A 17,205-nucleotide genomic window follows, 5' to 3' on the forward strand; every position below is an offset into this window, starting at 1 on the left:
TCATTCCACAATACAGGCATATATCAAAACATCAAATCATACCCCATAAATATACACAATTACCACCTGCTAATTAAAAGTAAAAATGTTTAAATAAACAATTTTAAAAGAACTTCATCTTTAGGTTTTTTTCTTTTAGTTAAAAAGTATGAAGTATTATGTTAATGTCTATGCAGTAATTACAATTTTTTTTTGCGGTACCAGGGATCAAACTCTGGACCTTTTGCTTGCAAAGCAGGCGCAGTGCCACTGAGCTAAATCCTTGGCCCCTAATAATTACAGTATGTTAATGCTTGTCAATTTTGGATATTCTTTAGGGGGTGTTTATAGTAATCCGTACACTTCTTTGCATTGCTTAAATGTCTCAAAAAATTTAAAGACAGTCAAGAGGGGAAAGGTATGATTTTTATAGCAACAACACTCCTTTGTTCCTTCAAAAAGAACAAAAGTAGTCTTTTAAGAATTCCAGTAAAAACCCCTTCTCTTGACCAAATACAGCCCTTTGGCAACAGCCTCACCCCTTTCTCCTCACTGGAGAAAGGAACCAGCAGAGCTGCGATACATACTGTACTGTTCCTTAATAGGCCCTGTTCACAATCCAAGTTGCAACGTAGCTAGCACAATCGCTGAAGTTACCGGCAGGGCCCACGAGGTGGCGCGCGTGTACGAGTGTCGCGAATATGGACCGGGGCTCCCGCGTGTCCGCCACTAAAGATCCTGCTCTACGACTGTGAGCAAGCTACTCCAGTGAGTGACTTAGGTGTTTACGGCGGGAGCTCCAAAGACCCTCTGCACACGCCCCGAAGGTCCCTTCCCAAAATATCCCGATGTCTCAGAGTCCTACAATCTCTAGGCAAAATAAAAATTGTACTCATTTTGGAAAGTAAAACTCAGTGTGTACATGGATTTCCTTTTCAAACATTTTACAGCAAAACAAAGGTTGTACTGCCAAGAGGTACAAAATTAGAGAGGAAATGAAAATCTGTTATTTTCATAACAAGGCCTTTTAATTTAGCCAAAGAATTATGAGTTCTAAAACAGCTCAAGTTCCCAAGTGGTAGTTTTCATAGAGATTTACTGACCTCAGGCATTTGCCATGAGCTCCAACCTAACCAATTTCTAAACACATCCATTTTTAAGCTGTGCTGGGAAATATTAGACAGCATTTCCAGTACTGCGATTGATCGTATGTAACCTGCTTATAATATGCCGGCCAGGTAGCTCAATGGTCTTTATTTTTCATTTCAAAAGGACACAGCTTACAGTATGCACTGTACAAAATAAAATGTGATAGTTTTGTTTCACCTTACTTTGTGCCACTTCTCTAATTACTTCAATAACTTCTGAAATTACTGTGAACTGTTTTGTGCATATATTTGTAGACCTTTTTTTAAAGTTATTTTATTTTTCATGTTAGTAAGTAGGATGCTGCCTACACATTGTTCTAAATGGCCTTCTCTTCATTTAACATGTTTATGGTAGAGGGGTCCAGATGCATCACTCTCTTCAGTGACTGAATGGCATCCGCTATGGTTTGAACACCATTTAATTGAGCATTGTCCCAGGGTCAACTGTCATTGGAGGCCTGGTCCAGAGGGAGGCACTGTGGACTTCTCAAACCTGGAGCATTGTGGGAGGGCTTCATTGTCCTCCTCCCCCCTCCCTCCCCCTTCCCCTCTCTTCCTCCTCCTTTGAGATGTGATCCACTTCTACAAGCGCATCTGCCACAATGGGTCTACATCAGCTGCCCTCCTCTGAGGCCAAACCAATGGGGCTGCCCAATCTTGGATTTTAAAACTCCCAAGATGTGAGCCAAATTCACCTCTCTTAAAGAAGCCCGCAGCAAGTAAATTTGCTACAGTGACAGAAAGATGATTAATCCAGTATTTCACAGACTACTACTACTTATGTAGAAGTCCCTCGGGCCCCTAGTGATATCTAAAACCACCAAGAGGAACAAATCTTTTTTTAAAATCAATTTTATTGGTACATTTTAGCTATACAACATAATGACATTCATCATTAGAAAATTGCACCTTTACATAATCTCTCTTGGTTTATTTTTCCCCATTCCCCTGCCCTTCCTTCAACCCCTCTACCCCTCCCTATTTACACAGACTTTGTTTCCATTTTTTCAAACTAATTCCATTCTCTTCTTTCCTTTCCCCTACCCCTCCCACTACCCCTTTCCCTTGGCCCCTTTTCTTCCTATTTCACATTATCTATTATACATTTTAGTCCTTATGTACACTTTTAGTTTCTCACAACAGAGAAACTATTCAGTTTTTACATATGTGTGTCCTATTCATTTCACTTAAGAGTATCGCCTCAATGTGCATCCATTTAGCTATAAATGTCTCTAATTTCTCAATTTTTATGGCTGAAAAGTACACCATTTTATTTAAAAAAACATTTTCTTTATCCAGTCTCCAGTTGATGGGCAATTGGGCTGTTTCCAAGTTTTAGCTATTACAAATTGTGCTGCTATAAACATGGGCACACATATATCACTGTGGTATGATTCTTTTAATTCTTTGGGGAAGATACCCAGCAGGGCAATAGCTGGGTCAAATGGGACTCCCAGTCCTAGTTCCTCGAGGTAGCTCCATACTGATTTCCATGGTGGTTGCACCAGTCTGCACTCCCACCAGCAGTGGAGCACTGTTGCTCTTTCCCCACAGCCCCGCCAGCATTTGCTATAGGTTGATTTCATGATAGCAGCCAATCTTTCTGGGGTGAAGTGGAGTCTCAGCATTGTTTTCATTTGTATCTCTGGAATGACCCATGATGTTGAACATTTTTTCATATGTTTGCTATTTCTACTTCTTTGTCCAAGAAATTACTGTTCATTTCAGATGCCCATTTTTGGATTGGGTCTCTAAATTTGGGAGGTTTGAGTTTTTAAAGTTCTTTATAGATTCTAGGTAGGAGACCTTTGTCTGAGGAACAGCAGGTGAAGATTTTTTTCCCACATTGTGGGTTGTCTCTTCACACTGTTGGTGGTTTCTCTTGCTGTGCAGAAGCTTTTCAATAAGAAGAGATCCCACTGTTGATTCTTTCTGCTAGTTCACAGGCAAATGAAGTTTTGTTCATAAAATCTTTTCCTACACCAATGTCTTCAAGAGTTCTACCTAACTTTCATTTCAGCCAGTTCAGCATTTCTGTTTTAATATTTAGATCTTTAATCCATTTTGATCTTAGTTTAGTGCATGATGAGAAATATGTCTAGTTTTAATCTTTGGCAAGTTGAAACCCAATTTTTCCAGAACCATTTATTAAAAAGGCTATCTTTCCTCCAGTGAGGGAGTTTGGCATCTTTGTCAAAGATGAGGTGGCTGGGTGTGTCTGGAGTTGTTTCTGCATCTTCTAATCTGTTCCACTGGTCCTCAGGTCTGTTTCTTTCCCAGTACCATGCTGTTTTTATTCCAGTAGCTTTGTAGTATAGTTTGAAGTTGGGGGTTGTTATACCCCCTGTCATGTCTCTGTTGCCTAGAATTGCTTTTGCCATTCTATCTCTCTGGTTTTTCCAAATGAATTTTTGAATTATTTTCTCAAGGTCCATGAAGTATGCTGCTGGAATTTCAATTGGAATTGCATTGAATCTATATAGCAGTTTTGGAAGTATGGCCATTTTCATTATGTTGATTCTTCCTACCCAGAACCAAAGGATGTCTGTCCATTTTCTGATACCCCTTCAATATCTTTTTTCAAAGTGCTATAATTTTCAGAGAAGAGGTCTTTGATTTCTTTTGTTAGGTTGATTCCTAGGTATTTCAGTTTTTTGGATGCTATTGTGAAAGGAATTGTTTGCTGTTTCTGTCTCAGTGAGTCTGTTTCTCATGTAGAGGAAAGCTATTGATTTTTGTGTGTTGACCTTGTATCCAGCTACTTTACTGAATTTGGTTATTAAGTCTAGAAGACTTTTGGTAGAGTTCTTGGAGTCTTCTATATAGAGTATCATGTCATCTGCAAATAATGACAATTTGACTTCTTCATTTCTTATTTTTATTCCTTTTATTTCTTTCTCTTGTCTAATTGCTGTGGCTAATGTTACCAAGACTATATTGAACAGGAGTGGTGATAGTGGATAAACTTGTCTTGTTCCTGATTTTAGTGTGAAGGATTTCAGTTTTTGACCATTTAATATGATATTGGCTACTGGTTTTTCATAGATGGCTTTTATCAGATTGAGGTAGAGACCATCTATTCCATTTTTTTTTGTCTTTGTTTTTGTTTTGGTACCGGGGGATCAAACACGGGTCCTTGCGCTTGTGAGGCAAGCGATGGAATGACTGAGCTAAATCCCCAGCCCTATTCCAATTTTTTGTAGGGTTTTTTATCATAAATGCATGTTGGATTTTGTTGAACGCCTTTTCTGCATCTATTGAGATGATCATATGGTTTTTTCATCTTTGACTCTATTGATACAGTGCATTACACTGATTTATTTGCATATGTTGAGCCATCCCTGCATCCCTGGGATGAATTCCACTTGGTCAGGGTGTATGATCTTCTGCATTCTACTTGCCAGTATCTTATTTAGGATTTTTGCATCTATGTTCATTAGTGAGATTGGCCTATAGTTCTCTTTTTCAGCTGGGTCTTTCTCTGCTTTGGGGATCAAGGTGATGCTTGCTTCCAGGAATGAATCTGGGAGTATTGCTTCCCTTTCAATTTCATTGACGAGTTTAAGCAGTAGTGGCAGTAGTTCCTCTCCACCTGTCTTGTAGAATTCCACAGCGAAGCCATCAGGACCTGGGCTTTTCTTAGTTGGTAAGTTTTTAATTATGTTTTCAGTTTCACTGATTGATAATGGGTTACATTTAGAACTTTTAGGTCTTCTTTGTTCAACTTTGGTAATTCATATGTGTCTAGGAATCTGTCAACTTTTTCTGTGTTGTCCATCTTAGTGGCATATAGGTTCTCCAAGTAGGTATTGATGATCCTCTAGATTTCTGCTGGGTCCATTTTAATTTCACCCTTTTCATTCCTAATTGGATGGATTTGGGCCTTTGCTTTCCTTCTTCTGATAAGGTTGGCTAAGGGTTTGTCAAATTTGTTTATTCATTTGAAGAACCAACTCTTGGCTTCAATGATTTTTTTTGTATCGTTCTCTTAGTCTCCATTGCGTTGATTTCTGCTCTGATCTTTATAATTTCCTCCCTTGTATGAGCTTTGTGTTTCTCCTGCTCTTCTTTTTGTAGAAGCTTGAGGTTCAGCATCAGGTTGTTTAATTGGGCTTACTCTGTTTTCCTAATATGAGTATCCACTGCTATGAATTTCCCTCGTAAGACTGCTTTCATTGTGTCTCACAGATTCTGATATGTTGTATTGTCATTGTCATTTAATGGTAGGAAGTCTGATTTCTTCTTTAATTTCCTCTATAACTCATTGGTTATTCAAAAATGTGTTGTTCAATTTCCATGTGTTTATGAAATTTTTGCAGTTTCTTTTGCTATTGATCTCCAATTTCATTGCACTATGGTCTGATAACATACAGGGGATAACTTCAATTCCTTTGCACTTACTTAAACATCTTCTACGAATGAGTATGTGGTCTATTTTGAAGAATGACCTGTGTGCTGCTGAAAAGAATGTGTATCCCGATTTTGTGGGGTGGAACACTCTCTTAACATCTTAAGTTCATTTGTTCAAGAGTTTGATTGAGTTCTAGTATTTTGTTGCTTATATTTTGTCTAGTTGATCTATCTATTTGTGACAGTGGCATACTGAGGTTCCCCACTACTACTGTATTAGTCATTGTTTGATTTTTCATGTCTGTTAGTATCTGTTTTATATAGTTGGGTGCACTAGTGTTTGGTGCACATATATTTGTGATTGTCATGTCTTCCTCTTGGGTTGTTCCCTTTACAAGGATGTAGTGCCCTTCTTTGTCTCTCTTAATCAGTGTTGGTTCGAAATCCACTTGATCTGCAAAGAGGATAGCTACTCCTGCTTTTTTTCTGGTTCCTATCACATGGAATATTGTTTTCCACCCTTTAACTTTCAGGCTATGAGTTTCTTTTTGAATTAAATGTGTTTCTTGTATGCAGCATATTGTTGGATCCTGCTTCTTGACTCATTCTGCCAGTCTGTTTCTTTTGATTGGTGAATTGAGACCATTAATATTGATGGTTGTAACTGATACATATTGACTTATCATTGTCATGACTTTTTCTTTTTGTTGGATTCTCCCCCTTTGCATTTAATTTCTTGTCATGCCTGATGGATTCATTCTGCTGGGCTTCCTGGGGTTGTGATCCTCATTGTCTTTTCCTAGGGTATTGTCTAAAATGTTTTGGAGTGCTGGTTTGGTATTCATGAAGTTCCAAAGGTGCTCTTTGTCATGCAAGTGTCTTATTTCTCCATCAATTTTGAAAGATGGTTTTGCAGGGTACATCAATCTGGGTTGGAGGTTATCTTCCTTTAGGGCTTGGAATATGTCACTCCAAGCTCTTCTTGCCTTGAGGGTTTCCCTTGAGAAGTCTACTGTGATTCTGATAGGCTTTCCTTTGTATGTGATTTGTTTCTTTTCTCTAACTGCTTGTAGAATTTTGTTCTTCTGTTTGGTTTCTGGAATCTTAACTATTATATACCTATGTGTAGATTTTTTTGATCCAGGCTAGTTGGAGTCCTCTATGCCTCACTTATCTGTATGTCAAGTTCTTTTCCCTTGTTTGGGAAGTTTTCTCCCATCATTCCTGTGAACAGTTTTTTTATGCTGTCTGCACTCTCTCTCAAGTTTCTTCATAGACTCTGATCATTCTTATGTTATTCTTCTTTACATAGTCTAGCAGCTGCTGGATTTCTTTCTTGTGGTTCCTTAGTATTTTATTAAAGAAATTTTTCTTTTCCTGGTCACTAATTGCAATCTTATCTTCTATATCTGAAATTCTGTCCTCACATTGGCTCATTCTGCTGTGTAAACTTTCAGTGGATTTTTTAATCTCTTGAAAATGTTTGCATCTGTTTTATGGATTCCATTTGTTTCTTGTGTTGGTATTCCATCATGTTCCTCAGCATCTCTATTTTTATATCTGCGTCCTCTCTTGATTTATTAATCATGTCTTGCATTATGGGCACAATTTCTACTGTTATGTGAGAAATTATTTCTGATTTCATTTTTTCCAGATCCTCTTTTGTTGCCAGTTCAGGGAGTCTAGGTTGTTGAGTATCAGATTGTTCCATCTCATTTCCCTTCAGGGTTGCTTCAGGTGATCTGGAAGTCTAGTTTTGAAGTTTGTTTACATGTCCTCTCATTGCAGTGGGGGCTGGGATTGTGCGTGTGTGCTGCTGGCGCTGGAGTGGCTCTGCTCCTTGGCACTGGGGGTGGTGGTATGGTGCCCCAGAAGGCTCCTCCTCAGTGCTGGGGATGGTTCTGCTCCTAGGTGCTGAGAGGGGCCCCAAATCTTAATATATTTTTTCCTATACCACACATACATACCTATTACAATGTGCAATTTATAAATTAAGCACAGTATGAGATGAATGGCAATACTACTAAGAAAGAACAATTATAACAAAATACTGCAGTAGAAGTCATTTGAAAATTATGAATCATTTATTTCTGGAATTGTCCATTTACTATTTTCTGTTTGAGGTTGGCCATGGGTAAGGGAACCCACAGACAGCCACACTGCAGATAAGGTGGGACTGCTGTCCTTCTAGAATGCCTACTGCCTGTCAGACTCCAAGGCTCTACATGTTTTCATTCACTCATTACAATCACCTCATAGGAGAGCTACAATTTATCACTGCAGTTGCAGAAGGCAGGACTGAGAGGGAGAGCTGATAAATAACTTCCTTAAGGTCATGAGGTGGTAAGAGGTGGTGCTGTGATGCAGACTCAGGCATCTGGTACCAAAGTTCATCATCTCAAATACCACATGTGAGTGATTATGCTGTAAACATCCTTCTCCTTGGAAATGGACATTTGGAATGTTTACTATTTAAGACCACAATAAATATCATACAAATAAATATTGTTTTTGAAAGTACCTCTCTAGAAGCATGATTGCATACACGGGTATTCAAAAAGTTCGTGGTAGATATCATGCCAAATTGACCTCCAGGGCAGCTTTATCTACCTACGTTGCCCCTAGAATCATTTTTCTGTTGATAATCTGATAAGCTAAAATAGCATCACAATGTTTAATTTGCATAGCTCCACTGGTCAGTTTGAGCAGTATTTCTAATACTTACTGGCCTCTCCCATCTCAATCTGTCTTCTGATCCCTTGACCTATTACTCTATTGAGTTATCTTCTTTTATGGATTTGTAGTAGTTCTTTTCTGTATGTGCCTGGTCATCTAGTGAACATGCAGGAAGCCCTGCCTTACCCCCCACTAGCACTTGGAGCTGCAGCTGCACAATCCAAACAGGCTCCTGTGTAGGTCCAGAGGAAAGAACTGTGCACAGAGCTCCTGAAGTCACGGTTGCTTCTCCAGCGCAAAGTCACCTGCTTAATAGACAGAATGTTTATCAAGGCTACAGCTCATGACCTGCCCTGTGTTGCAGTATTATTAAAGGACTCAACATGATGTGCCAGGAAAAGCAAGCCAGATGCTTTCTCAAAATATCTCAGAGAAGATGCAGAAGCAGACCGGCCTGGGTTTGAATTCTGGAGTCATCACTTACTTTGCTGATGGTTCTGGGCCATTTGATTACTTTTTCCTACCACCAATCTCCTAGAACAGGAATCAAAAAAACTACCATGCAGAGTTCAAATAATCCAGGAAAATATCCATAAGCTTTAATTAGACTCTGCCACATAACATGTATCCAATTACTGGTACTCAATAATAATATCACCACTACTATTAACAATATTACGGTTACTCTTGGTGGTGGTGATTGAGGAAGTAGAAATTCCAACTTGCCCAAAGTAACTGATATGGCAAGCTTTGCTCATTTAGTTGTGGATTAAGAAACCCCTTCGTGGCTAACCCAACCTATCCAGTGAGTAAGCAGTCTAGGTCTTCCCTATCTACCCCCTGCATTCTCTTTCCACATCCAGGCGTCTCAGCTGTGCTCAGAGCCCTAGTCTGGCTTGCTCGTATCTTTCGGTGTTGGCCACAGATTTAACTGCTCTCCTTTGAGCCTGGCAGGCTCCTCCACCAACATTCCTTCTCCAAGACAGTACGACCTGTTCTCTCAAACCGAAGGTGGTTCTTTAAATGGTGAGGAAGTCCGAGTGCCATTGTGACATGGGATTAAACTCACCCGAGGGCTCCAGTGTGGAGCTGGCCTGGAATCTCCACTTTCGTCTCCTCAGACCCCACGAGAATATGTCTGTCACCTTCCCACCCCAGGGCATCTACCCCACCTTAGACCTCTCAATTTCTGTACTCAGCCCGCAAGTCTACCTCTACCCTGTTCATGTGTCTTTTTTATTACAGGATATATGAAATTATTTCAGGAAAACACAATGCCAGTCACTCTAGAATACCTTTTCCTCTTCTCATTTTACAAGAGACTGAATTCTCCAGATCTAGATAGCTAACGAGGATCCTACCCTTTTCCACTTGCAAACAAGGCAGCAGAAAGTGAAGGAGGTGACTTCCGTGACTGTGACTCACTTTGGAGCTTAAGGAGTTAAACCTGAGCAAAGCGGAATAAAATGTTACCTTCCTTGCTGGAGATTTCAGTTTCAGTCATTCTTCTGGATCTACTACCACAGAACCAGATATCTGCATTACAATAAACGATGACACCAGACAAAATTGTAAAATAGTTTATATGAATTCTGACTGTTTTGGTGGTGGCATGCATTAAAAACAAAATGTATTCCAAACTTTGAAGCCAATCAAGTTTGTCAAATAACTGGCTGAAGAAAATTCAAGATTTCAATTTTTCTTCTCATTCCTGCCGTTAATTATCCCAGTTCATGGAGTATCTGAAAGCGAATTACTTCCTAAGCTGCTTTCACAATCCATCCTTTTTGAAATTCAAGGCCTCTGAGAGGCCAACTTGTTGGATTTTAATAACCCACAAGATTGTGTATTTTAGGGCTGGGGCTTTAGCTCAGTGGTTTCACCACCTGCTGTGCAAGCACAAGGACCCGAGTTCAATCCCAGGTACCAACAAAAAACAAACAAACAACAACAAAAAAATACTGTGTATTTTCCTTGGTGTTGCAAAACTATCTGAGCATTTTGAACTTAAAATCACAGAAAAAGAAGAGAAAGCATTACTGATTTGTTCATGGATGGGCAGGAGTTCATATTTAAATTGGGCATGTTTACAGACCAGAATGGAGACTGTATTCATTTCCCGCTGCTAAACCACTTGGGGCTTAGTGGAATCTTGGTGAACCAAGGATGTAGGGGCTCCATAACCTCACAGTTTCCAAAAATATTCTCAGATGGCCAAGCATCAGGAGCACGCTTGTTCGCTTGGTTGCCTTTGGATGTGTCTGAATGACCAGGTTCAGTCTGGTTCATGTCAATCTGGGGTGACAGAGCAGAAGGTGAACCCTGCTCTTCAACCCTCTGAGTCTGAGATGAATCCCAGAACTGGTCTTCCATGTCTGTCTCTGCGGCCAGATGCGGCAAGGTCTGATTACACCTTGTTGTATACAAGTGAATTTTCATTCACATGGCTGTCAGAATTAAGATGCAGCTCTTTTCAAGTGTGTAAAGCTGGAATCAAAGTATGATGCCGTACACTTGGATTCTCAATTAAATATTAGATTAACTTGTTAAATGGAACAGTTTCTTTGGCTTGAATAGAATTTATCTGTGACTTTACCTGATCAAGTGATTAAATCTGCAACTATTTTTAGCGAGAGAGAGAGAGAGGGAGACTGAATGGAGAAAGGCTGAACAATGGTCACTAAGTTAGGAAGCTCTGGTGTACTACTGTATAGTAGGGTGACCACAGTACCAATATCACACTGTATTTTTCCCAGTGTTAAAAGAAAAACTTTTAAATGTTTTCACAATAAAGAAGTAATAAATGTTTGAGGAGATGGGTATGTTTAATCTGATTTAAGCACTGCAAAATGTAATATACATGTATCAAAACATCACATGAAACCCCACTAATATGCACAATTTCTGTGTTTTTCATGTAAGAGTTACACATAAATTTACCTAATTAAAAATTAAAAAATAAAATGACAACAAAGCTGTTTATTTTTCCTGGTCAATTCTCCACTTTATCAAATCTATGTGTTCCAAACGGGCATGATTTCAGATTGCAGAGTCCATCAGATGAACAATTTACATGTATCCAAGCTCAAAGCTTGGCTTCAAAACAGTGGAATCGTTTGAGCTTTGAAGAATGTCCTAAGAAAGAAACTCAATGAAAAAAGAAAATGTTCTATGTTAGGTTCTCAACACCTTGAGATTTAATAAGAAAAGAGAAAGGACAAGATAGAGAAGAGAGACAGGAGAAGATATAAAGAAGCAAGAATATAAGGTAAAATATAAGTCTTAAACAGAATGTTGGTGTTCAGCGGTACAATGGTGACCAATTAAGAGGTCCCCAATAATGTCCCCAAAGCACATTCCGATTAGCAATACATCTCCATCCTGTTGGAGTTTCCAAGCCTAGATTTAAAGACTAAGATATCACTCCTCTAGGTTAAAAATAACCAAAAATGGTAGAGGAATTTAAAACAAGGAGCTAGAAATAGAATTGGGAAGACAAAAGAAACTGGAGTCCAGGCTCTGACTCAATACAAATTTGCAGTGCATCCTTGAGTCCAGTGCGACTGCTCCATTTGGATTCAATTTTCAAAGGTGAATGACACTTATTCTCTTTCCCAGTGCCAGTGTGAAGATAAATGAGACAATACACAGTACGTACAAAAAATGTAAAAGTAGATCAACATGACATAGGCTAGTAGTAACACTAACGCTACTAAAAAACAACTCGATCTTTATTTCCAGTGTTACTAAGAATATAGGTGCGTTCTACAAGACAGCAGGAAGTCTACTGAAAAAGATATAGACAGAAGTCATATAAAAGTTTTTCTCCTCAAAAGTAAAATAATCTTGTAGCGTACATACATGAAAGATGGTTACCAAAAGCCATAGATTAACTCTAGTAATTAGGGTACCAGCAAGAATGTCTATAATCTTCCTGAAAACATCAAGAGAAGAAAATAAAAAGTTGCTGTGTGCTTTAAAAGGATTTACTGGGCTAATACAAGTTAGTATTGCATCAAAGTGCTAATAAACACCCCTCAAAATAGTAAGAACTTAAAAAATGCAACCACAGAAACTAATGAGTGTTGTTTAGTCTTTTTAAAAATGAGTTTCAACTACTGGAGAATATTCCATTTCCCAAGACAACAATTTTGTAGAATGTAATTACCTGTAAATCTGTTGAGTCTAAAATACAAATAAACCCAGCACCAAATGGACTGTTAAGCTATGTGATAATAGCTCTGTCACATAGGCATTACAGAAATAATTCCAAGAAGACACTGTTCTAGACTGGGCATCTTCCGGGAAGAAAATCTGAGCTGAGAAGTCAGAGAGATGCTGGGCTCCCTCTCAGCTCCTCTTTCCCTGGTCGTACCCACCCAATGGGGCACCAAGTCCCTGCAAAATCCCTTCTTCACTACTCTCCAATCATGACCCTTTCCCCTAAATTTCCACTGCCATGGTTTTAACTTAGCTTCTCATCATCCCTTATCAAAAATATTACAATATAGCCTCACTGAGTTCTCTGCCATTTTCCTCTATATCCCTTACCCCTTTGTCACAAAGCTATCATCCTGGAATATGGATGAAAAATAAATACGGAACCTCGTTAAGTTATTCCTTTGCTGAAAATCCTTTAATGAAAGCACAGCATACATCTCGATCCAGCTCCTTCCTTTCTCTGAATAGCATCACTTCGGCCACCTCTCATCTTCCATTTATATCCATAAATATCATCATTCTTGGAATACATTATATAGTTGCTAGTGCAACCATCAGATACCACCCTAATTGTCTTTCAAAACCCAAGTCTGAAACTGCCTTCTGGGAGAAGTCTTCTCTACCCGCTCTTTGTTGATTTCAACATTCTCTGTGCTACCCCTGTAGTTTGCTCCAAATTCTTTTACTGCTTCTAGCATGCTGCTTTATAAATATGCATTTATATGTAAATCGTCCCATAATTTATGAGCTCAGAAGGCAGCACTGCTTATTTACTTGTGTGCCTCTCATGTTTAGCACAGTGCCTAGCAAAAATAGCACTCAAGAAATGAGTGTGAATTGAAAAGCTTGAGCCACTATGGAAGGAGAGGCCAGCTGTTTCCCTTGGTGTCAAAGGAGAGGGAAATCTTCCTTTATGCCCAAATGACAGATAAAAATGTATGTATGTACATGCACACATGCACACACGTACACACATGCACATACACAAACACAACAGAAATGAGGTGGAAAGAAGATCAAGAAAACAATAAAAGTGAGGCTCCATATTGAGAGAAAAATGGAAGTAGATACCAATAATTTTAAAAATAAAACCTGTGCCTCAAATTACTGATCCCTGTTTCCCAAGGTATCCTGCCCAAGGCAGCTCACAAGAGCACCTCCAGTGGACAATAAACAGAACTGCAAGGGGACTCTAAACACTGTCACCAGCTCAACTGTGTCCTTTCTCCAGATTCACACTTCAAACTCCAGTACTTCGGGATGTGATCATAGCTGGAGGTCAGTTCTTTAAAGGATGACTAAGTTAAAATGAGGCTGGTGCTCATGGAAGGAAAGGACCCCAGGTTAGTGCATGCTCAAACATCACCCTGTGACGGAGCAGCACGAGGGGTCACCTGCAAGCCAAGAGGACAGGTATGGAACAGCTTTCCCTCAGCCCTCAGAGGAAATCAGCACCACCAGCATCTTGACCCTGGATTCTCAACCTCCAGAATGGTGAGAAACTAAATTTCTGTTGTTTAGCTATGCACTCTGTGGTATTTTGTCATGCCCTTGCATAATAATGCACATTTGTGCAGTGTATGAGGACTGTCTTCAAGTATCCAAAAGGCTGGCAGATGGGAAAGAAATCATAATCATTGTCTCTAGGATTACTCTAGTCTGGCACAGAATAATGAAGGACTAACACCCAGGATTAGTTAACCTTCATGGTGCTTTCTAGCCTTAATAAAATAACCTATGATCATTAAAAAAGACATTCCTCCTGAAAGGATGTCCAATTGCAGATAGGATCAAGACTGCCTTGAAGAGCTCAAAACATCTTCTCAAGAGACCAGTATCTTAGGTGATGACTACATTTAAACAGACACAGGATGGCAGAGTCCAAAAGTGGAATTCTGGCATTTTGACCTCCCTTCCTGTTTCCTCCTCTCCCAGATTTATCTTCCTCCCTTGATAATATACAGGTCAAAAGACTTCTGGGGGAGGAAGTCACAGCTGCCCACCATACACGCACAGATGTGGAAACGTGGCATGGACTATGTGAGGGAAACAACAGAATAAATACCCTAAGGCAGGAATGAAGAACCCCTAAGAAAGACAATGTAGTTAGGACCAAAGTGTGATGGGAAGCTTTGGCTCTGGGTACTGCACTGTGCTTCTTAGTTGAGTCCTATGAACACAGCTTTGCTCACTGATTATACTAATATCATGCACAAAGCAGGACACACGTAAGGTCAGTAAAGTTGCCTTGCTATTTCTGCACCACTTTCAGACCTAGCAACATGCACAGGGCCAAGGCAAGGCAAGGAGTGCAGTACAGGTATAATTTGCCAATCCCTTTGGGAAAGATTATTCTACACAGCATATCCCCAGAGTGCGGAGCTACACCCACAGGCAAAGCAGAGCGCAATAGAACAGCATCCTGGAGGGGAAAAGTATCAGAACATAGTTGAGGGCTATGGAGGAGGTAGCAGAGTATGAAGGACAGTGACTGTCCAAGCTGAGCAACTGTTAGTCCAGCATCATTAACTAGAGTTCCAGAGCACTATAGGGGGCAGCGTGGGCCCAGGTTCAGGACATCAGGGTTCGTACGGGTGAAGATTGGGGCTGCAGGAGCTGCAGATAAGCCTGGAGCAAAGGGAGAGCAGTATGAATGGAACCCAGGAACAATCTGTTCCAGGAGCCGCGGAGCAGACCTTGAGTACAGACCGCTATGAAAACACTTGAGGAATGTGGAAATGAGGTCTGTGTTCCCTCTGCTGTGTGGGTGAACAGTAAAAGCTCCAGGCATTGGGTTTTAACCCAGTGGATTGAGCCAGGTAGGTGTCCTTACTGGCATTCACAGCTGGTGACATCTGGGGACATTGACCAGGCAAAAGCTCTACATTAAGAATATGTTCTTTACAGCACATTTCAAAGCGTATACTTAGAGAGCAACTCCCATGAAATGCTGTAAGATCTGGGCTCACTGCCAAATGGAAGATGACAGAAAAGTGTGGGTCTGAAGATGTTCAAGGGCAGCTGGAGCATTTCCACTAATTGCAACTGAGGGCTCTCCAGAAGGGCCCGGCCCCTAGGCCAAATTCCCAAAGGAAGGCTATGTTATAGGAAGGCCGCTGGCTCACTGGGAAACATGTAGAACAGGAATACAGAAATTCAGAAGACATATGGGTGGCAGGCTTGGCTCAAATACCCATACCTAGCTGGTAGAAAAGGCAGAGCAAAAAGAGCATGAGACCTACATCCTGTTGCTGACAGCAAGGAGCTCGCTGGCCTTACTTCCTACTTCTCTGTGTCTCAGCACACACGATCGCTTCTACCATAGAGTGGTGCTGAAATCTAACTTCTCTTAGACAGTAGGTGCTATAGCTTGGATATGAAATGTTCCTAAAAGCCGTGTTAAAGGCTTGCACCCAGTTTGGCGCTATGGGGGGAGATGGTGGAACCTTTAAGAGATGGGGCCTAGCCGGAGCTCTTTAGGTTATTGGGGGCACACCCTTGAGGGGACTATGGGACTCTGCACCTTTACTCTTTCGCTCTTTCATTTTCTGGCCATGAGGTGAGTTAGTTTTGCTCTGCCACCTACTCCTGCCATGATGCACTGCCTCACCTCAGGCCCCAAAGCAACGAGGCCAATAAATCATGAACTGAAACTTCCAGATGAGCCAAAATCAATCTTTTCTTTTTATAAGTTGATTATCTCAGGTTATTTGTTAAGAGTAATAAAAAGCTGACTAACACAGTTACATTTCTTGAAAAGGTCTAAGCTTACAGAAATGAAAAGATTTCTTCAGCACTATCAGTTCTCAAGGAGCATTAAGTCCCACCTATTTCCTGGAAACTTAGTTTTTATTATGTTCCATGGAGTACTAGGTAAGGAGCAGTGTAAAGACTTGTAATCCATTGTTCTTCTCAGACAGAAGTTCATGAAAAAAACTGTATAATGCAGTGAGAGTATTACTATACCACAAATAAGTACAAGTATAAGAAATGCAAAAATCGATGTAAAAATATTTGATAGAAATATTTAAATAGGGCTGGGGATTTAGCTCAGTGGTTCCAGCGCCTGCCTTGCAAGCGCAAGGTCCCGAGTTCGATCCTCCATACCAAAAAAAAAAAAAGAAATATTTAAATAAGAGTAACCTAATGGTTTCACAATGAAACAGTAATTGAATAAATTACAAAAGATTCATAAGGTAGAGTATCAGATAGCCATTAAGTAGAAGCTTTGTTAATGACATAAGGAAATGCTAATGACAATGTTTAATGAAAAAATAGCATAGAAAATAAAATAAGATACTTGGAATAAGATAACTCAGTCCATCTTCTGGCTCTGATGAATTATTGTAGCAGATTAGACCTCCCATTATATTTCCTCAGGAAACTGAGCAAATTATAGAAGATTTATTTTCAGACACTGGACCACAGGCAGCACAGCAAAGGAGGCAAGAAACGCAATGGCACAGTACTGGTTAGACATAGGAGATGTGCTCAAAAAATACAGTGAATGCTGAAATTGTTTTAAATTATTGAGAGACACATTGCCTTTAACTCCCCTCAAACACACCCCTCACTTCAAACACACTTGTCCTACGGTTCTTGCCATTTCTGAAGAGGTTCTGGAAGTTCTTTCTCACCAGTGTCTTTTGCTGTGCTGTTGGGTCTGCCTCAGTGTCATGAATCAATTAAAAACATTTACTTGTCATGGTCATTTGGACTTTGAGGAAGGGCCAGAGGTTGTGTGGTGCCACAGGAGGTGAATAGTGGATGAGAATACAGTGTCATATTTTGTTTTTTATTAAGTTTATCAGTACATTTTAGGTATACAATA

General features: G+C 40.0%; 1 protein-coding gene across 2 annotated transcripts in view; it reads right to left on the reverse strand.

The window, feature by feature from the left end:
* The window catches only part of Pld5 (phospholipase D family member 5), a 365,640-nt gene that overhangs the window by 305,815 nt on the left and 42,620 nt on the right, over positions 1-17,205 (reverse strand). The gene's annotated exons all lie outside the window — the stretch shown is intronic.

Source organism: Heterocephalus glaber, unplaced genomic scaffold, assembly GCF_053883595.1.
Source record: "Heterocephalus glaber isolate CG9 unplaced genomic scaffold, H.glaber_assembly_v1.0 deba00001600, whole genome shotgun sequence".
Taxonomy (NCBI): domain Eukaryota; kingdom Metazoa; phylum Chordata; class Mammalia; order Rodentia; family Bathyergidae; genus Heterocephalus; species Heterocephalus glaber.